Raw genomic sequence first — 7,066 nt, forward strand, 5'->3', positions numbered from 1 at the left:
TAACTTCAGACTTTCAGAAGAATATTTTGAGACTTATTTTCTCTGGTAAGGACTTTGTGTTTTCTTGGACTCCCGTCTCACTGGCTCCCTTCTGGGCTTGCAACGTCTTCTCATAAACTCAGGGTCCATAAATCAGGGAACACAAAACAAAAGGAATACTACCATCAGATTCCTTGTTTGCAATTTTTAAAGTGATTGCGATGGGTAGTGTGGGAACACCCGAACACACGTGTTGCACTCGTGACCACTCTATAATGAGGAAGCTGTGTTGTGTACAAAAATGTGTAGGTGCCCGAAACGTAAAACAAAGAACTGAAAACCGTGAGGCTGTGGTTACAGGAGTTACGGTGGTACTCTATCCTGCCTCCCCACCAAGCCCGTGAAGCGCTTCCATACCTGCTCGAGCCATGCTCCTCCAGGAGCGTGGCTGGGCGGCTCCTGGTTTTGTCGGCCTCCTGGCTCCTCTGGGCGGCTTCGGCTCCAACTCTCCTCGTCCCCTTTTCCGTCCTCCGGTTGGGCTTCCCCGAACAGCACCGCCGGCTTGTCCTCCATCACGCTTCTCCCTTCGGGTTTCGGCCACACACTCTTCCGGGATTCCCCCGGGGTTAAGAATCCGTAGTTGGTGATGTCATGGGGCGGAGTCACGTCCACCTGACTTCCCCATTCGTAGGCGCTCCTTCCGGACGAGTCGTCATCACAGGCTGGATTTCTGGGTGTTGCAGTCCATACGTCCTGTTGGGGAGAAATGGAAGCCACAGAGGGAGGTTTGGCAATCCACCAGTCTATGTACCGGAGTCATTAGGTAAGTACGGCATGTTACACCTGCCTTCCCTAACAAGACTTTGTCTCCTGTGAGCACCGAATTTGCTCACCAACAGAGTCTGGCTCCGGCCAAATCTGTGAATCTGCACCACTCTGTAACCAATGCCCACAGCCCAGGTTCAAGTAGCCCAACACCACGAAGAGGCCTCCCCAGCCATCCTGATCTGGGATCCGGTGATCCCTGACCCGCCTCAAGCCTACCGAAGATGCCTGTAGCCCCTATTAAGATGATCTTCCTTGACCGTGACCGGAGCCAGTAAGGATAATCCGACACCAAAAGACACCCATGCACCCAACGCCCCGTGGCCTTGGGTGTCCCAACCAATGGTGTCCCAAGATCCCTCGACATTCCAACTTACCTCTCCAACCGATGGTCGCCTCCAGAAGATCTTTGTTCCTGAGCCTGCAGTGTTTGTTCTGACCGGGGCTTCCCGATTGAAACCAAAAGATCTCCCGAAGTCGATCCAGAACCCTACACCTGGCTGCCCCTGTGGATGCACCTTGTGTGCTATCTTGGATCCCCCTTTCCCCTGAGCTAAACCCTAGGTGCTTTGCTCCCACATTCAAGCAGCGTGCCTGTGAGCAGTCACCAACCCAAGGCCCCATATCCCCCATTGGATAACATTGGGCCTCAGCACTCTGCACCCAGCTGCCCTATTGCTTCTGAGGGTCCTCTTTGAGTGCATCCCTGACCCTGGGGGAACCCTGGTTCTAACCCCAGAAACCAAACTCCCAAGACCGATTACTCACCTTTAAACTGATAACCTGAGTTTTCTCCCATAGGACTACTTGTTTTTCTGTAGAAAAAGTTCTAAGTGTGGAGTTGAAAATTGTATGGAAACCTAAGAAACTGTGTTTTGAGAAAAATTGACTTACTTACCTTTTATCAAGGAAGTGTCCCCGTGTGATATCTAGGCACATTTCACTGAGTAGAAAAAGTAATCCAAAAGTAATTACAACTGTATTTGCACATTTTTACAAACCTGTAAGAAAAGTCATTATTAACCCAACTTGCTTTTTAACAAACTGTCTTGAAAAGTACAACCATATTTACCTGTGCCAAGTCCTGCTTGGTTCTATAAATAAAAAGACAACAAAGAAATATTTTTGAAACAAACAATTGGTCTGAGTTCAGTCTTTGAGTGTGTGATATCATTTCTTGCCTGAGTTTGTACAATAAATGCTTACATCTACCCTCTGATAAAGCCTTACTGCTTGCCCATACTACCACAAATAGAGAGTAAGGTATTATCTACTTTTACCTCTGTAAGCCTCTGGGGGTCCACTGGACTCTGTGCATAATATACCTCACTTTTTCTGTCAACGTTTATTTTTAATCTTCATTTATCCTTTTTTAGTTGATACGCACAAGAAAGGAAATTTGCAGTTTCATACACCAAACGCTGATTCCAACATTAGTTTGTAACGAGGGAGATCGTACTGGGCCCACACATAAGAGCACGTTCAGTTCACTAATGTACAGAAGCCAGCTATGGATAAAACAGGTTACTCTCTTTTTTTCAGTGCAGGCAGCGTTAATATAACCCTTATGGAGTACCCAGTAACACCTAAGCTTCAAGGGGCATATTTTGGAATTTGCCGATAGCAGAACTCAGAGGATTCATCAGCTGCCACTGGGAACTGGAGGTAGAGGATCTTAGTTACAACTTTGAATGTCAGTATCTCTTTTTTTTTTTTTTTTTTTTTAGTATTCCTCATATACCAGAAGTGGGTATTCTAGAAAGGGTATCCCCTCCTCTCGTCAATGTGATGTTCCGGCCAGCTGGATCAAATCTACCATATTCGCTCCAGATTGGGAGAGGAGGTAGGATACCCCTCCAGCCTCCACTGTGAGCTAGGTCCACTCCATACCCTATAGTCTGTGCGGCCCTCGGTTGGGTAGGATACCAAGCACCCACAGGACCCAGGTGAAATCACAGGAATATATCTCATTGGTTCTGCCAAACCACCAGGGCCGCCCAAGTTTTATCAAGGCTAGAGTTATCACATGCAATATCGGCTTCGCTGATATATATAATGTAGCTTAAAAAATCTGCAAAGGTAGGTGAAATCTCCGACTTCCAAAGTTTACATATTTCTCGTCTTGCTATAATCATTGCGTAAAATACAAATTTAGTCCTTATCTCATTAAGCTGAGACCCAAACTCTAACCCAAAAAAGATGGTCATCGGAGTGATTTTAAACCGTATATTGCACACTTCTGTTATAAATTCTTCTATTTTGGACCAAAAAAGAGATAGTTTAGGGCACTCAACGAACATATGTATATCGTCTGCCTTGGACAGCTTACAACGTAAACAACAATATTCAAAATTCGTAAATTTAGACAGCTTCTTGGGTGAAAAATACGCTCTATATAATGTGAACAAGTGATTTCGTTTTGAGGGGGCGGATTTAACCACCATATGCAACAATTTGAAAGAATCTCCCCAAAGACCTTGTAATTCGCCATGTTGTAGAGCTGCTGCTTCTCCCCATAATTTATAAAGTTCCGGTTCCGTGACTTGATCTTTCTCATTTAGTGCCTCGTACCAAAAGGAAACTTCCTTTTTCCAGCTCCCTTTTTTCTTTAATAGATCAAATTTAGGATTAGTTGTAAGATTCTAAGTTATAGTACTACACCAGCTGGATAACTGATAAAATTTGAATCTAGTAAGGGTTCCGTTTGTTAACCTGGATAATGAGTCCCACTCCATTAGTCTTGAGTCTACGAGGAGATCTTGCCACTGTCCAATGCCCGCTGTTCTAAGAGGAATCGACAATTGATCCCTAAGGCATTCGGGTGTTCCCGGTGAATCCCATATAGGGGCAAGGGGAGTGTAGTAAGAAATGCCCAATTTTTTCCTAACAAACACCCAATTTCTCAAAGCTGTTCCCAAAACCTTTAATCTGACCTTCTTGTAAAACTTCGGGTCTCCGAACTTAAATAAAAAAGATTCTCTACCTTGAGGAATGTTGTGTAGCAAAGCTTGAAATAACTGACCCAAACAAGATGTGTCAGCTTTATCGGCCATTGACCTAAAATTTTTAAAATGAAAAGCTTGACAATAGTAGAGAATGTCTGGCAAAGCAAGTCCGCCTGTCTTAATCTTTCTTCTAAGTTTTTTCATAGAAATTCTGGGTGATTTGGAGTTCCAAATAAAGGACCCTATTCTTCCCTGTATTTTGGCAATATCTTTAGAGCTAAATGAAAGAGGTATCGAATTGAAAAGGAAGGTGATCTTTGGTAAGATGATCATCTTCAACAGATTCACTCTACCAAAGATGTTTAACGCCAGTCTGGACCAGCGGTGTAAAAGTATATTGATATCCTTAAGTACCCTCTCCAAATTAACTTTGGGTATTTCTGTAATATTTTGTACCAGATGGATGCCAAGATATCTCATACGGGACTTTGCACCGGGAAACCTAACCTCCTGATTCCATTGCATGACCTCAGTTTTTTCTTTGTTAACTTTGTACCCCGAGACCTCTCCAAATGCTTCTGCTTGATGAAATAATTGAGGGATTGATGTTTCGGGATTAGATGTGAACATTAAGAGATCATCAGCATATAGGGCAAATTTTAAGTTTAGCTCATTCAGGCGAAAAGGTTCAATTCGATCATCTGATCTTAGTTTGATAACAAAGGGCTCCAGTATAAATTAAATAATAGGGGGGATAGGGGACAACCCTGTCTAGTGCCACGTGTAATTTTAACCCAATCTGTAAGTAAGTTATTTACTAAGAATTTAGCTCTGGGCTGGCAATATAACGCTTTTATCGATGTTATAAAGTTAATCGGTATGCCAAACTTTGACAGGGCTTCCCACAAATACATCCAACTTACTTGATCAAAGGCCTTAGCGGCGTCTATGGCTACTATGCTTAATGGTACCTCTCCCACTGAAGCAAAGTCAATTGCCGCAATGGCCTGAATGTCAGTATCTCTTGAAGCGAGCTAGAGACATGGTGCCATGGTTCTGGTATCAGGATGACCTCCCAAACCAACATAACTGGTTTCTGTATTGGGGATGTGATGGTGGACTGCCTACTCACCCATCTGGGGCTCAAGAGGAGGTGATATTGTCACCCGACAGGTAGAGAATGAGTTGGAGACATTGCATGCTCTCCAGCTCATTACAGAAGGGTTCGCATTCTAGCTTCTCAACCCTGAGTTTGAAGGTGTTGGTGCTTTCCTGTGCAAGGCTACAGGAATCTCATGGCTGTGGAAGACCTTGGTCAGTTAAGAAGTCCTCAATGCATAGTCTGCAATCAGCAAGTTCACATGCTGGTCTTACTGGGACTGGTAGGCACCATCCAACCCTTGTTCAGGCAAGTAAGGCCACTCTCCTCAGGCCACAGCACGCAAAGCTTCAAGAAGGATCCTACACTAAGCATATTCTGAAGAGAGAGGAGCTACTCGGGAGATTGAGCTCCTGGTGATTATGTCTTTCAAAGACAACTTCATAGGGTAAAGTGATTTCACATGAAGCTCTCGATGTTAATCTGTTTCAATTGGGACATAGACTGGCTTCTATAGCAGGGCCTCCTTCTGCTGCCAAGTTCAAGCTTCACTCTCGACCGATCCGCTCTCAGTTGTTACCATACATCCGGCTCCTCAGTTCCTCTGCCGTCACGCTTCTGGAAGTGTGCCCCGCTGTAGAAGCCAGTCTATGTCCCGAAATCACTTTACTCGAGCCCATTGACCACTGTTGGAAAATTTGGGAATACAAACTCATGCCTTTTACAGTGTGAGAGTTTCCAAGCTTTCCTATGAAATTACAATGAAGGCCACTTCCAGTCCACGTCCTGATGAGAACCCTTAAGTAACCTTGGGTTCGAAACGCGTTGACCCTGTGCTGAAGCAAGAATGATAATGAGCATTACAGGGAATGACTTATAGGATGTATTCCCCCTGAGAATTCGACCCTTTCTATTAATATCCTTCAGCACAGTAAACAAGCAGGCCCTGTTTGAATTATTCGTTGTCCGCTTGTTTATGTATATATCACATAAGAATTGATGCCCTCTAAACTAAGCAGTTGGAGTCATTCCACTTTTTATATGGTGTCTATGTTTGGTATAGATGTTTATCATTTATTTGTATTATGTCTTTTTTAATTTTGAATGTCTATGTATTGAAGGTGTAAAAAGTGTTACAGCTGTGTTGCTTTTTGGATATGATGAAATGCTATGAAAAATGTTAAAAGTAAAAATGATTAAATGAAAATTGTGCTCACTTAGGATTTGTTTACTAGGTGTTGTGTAAGACTGCGAAAATAACCTATCTGGTCATTCTTTTGTTCAGCAAGTTAGAGTGGTCTAGGCCAGGTAGTGATACGACCCAAGCCTTTTTGTTTTGACAGTTGTTTGTAAAGCACACTATCACCGTGAGGGTATCCTGGCGCCGATCTGCTGCTGACTTTACCATCTTGTCTGTCTTTTAACCTCCCACCTGTAGCTGCCACTTTTCTACACCACCAAAATAGCCCGTGCAGTGAATGTTGCTTTCTACAAATAATACATCCTATGCCCTACTTACAGTCAAGTAAACAGCAGAAAGTATGCCCACACCACCCTTATTTTTAAGCAACACAGTTTATATAGGTCAAAAAATATTTATTTAAATTTCGACCTAGTATTTTTATTTTATACCATTCATTTTTTGTTTTTTCAAAAACTTTTTTTGGCATTAATTAGCAAAAAAGGAACAACTGCACATTCATATATTTACACTATTGTACATAATAATTTACAAACATAGATCAAAAAATCAATATATACACTGAAAAACTCAGTAAACATCATCCATACAAAAACCAATTCTTACACAAAAACAACACATATTATGTACATGTATTTTTGATATCAGGAAATGAAAGACAAAATCAAAAGACGAGGAATACAGTCAAATGAATGAGATTAATCAATACTTTCTAGTCTAGCCACTGCTAGGTAATAAATCATTTATTCCTCCAAGTTTGCCGACGCGTTTCGAGGCCAGGAAACCAGTTCCTGGACTCTCATCAGGGCTTTTTCTTTTGTCTGTAAGTGATGTAAAGAAAACAATAAAGTTTTATTTACACAATTGTGAAGCTCGTCTCCATTTACATTACACAAAGGTCCTTATAGACTGTATCTGACTCAGACTGAGTCTACATACCGAGTTCTGTTAAGGCGGGGGACTGTAGAGAGAATTTCCTTACTCTCACAAAGACCTTCTCTTTTAGATTCGGAAGCG

The sequence above is a fragment of the Lissotriton vulgaris genome, chromosome 7 (genome assembly GCF_964263255.1).
Source record: "Lissotriton vulgaris chromosome 7, aLisVul1.2, whole genome shotgun sequence".
NCBI lineage: Eukaryota > Metazoa > Chordata > Amphibia > Caudata > Salamandridae > Lissotriton > Lissotriton vulgaris.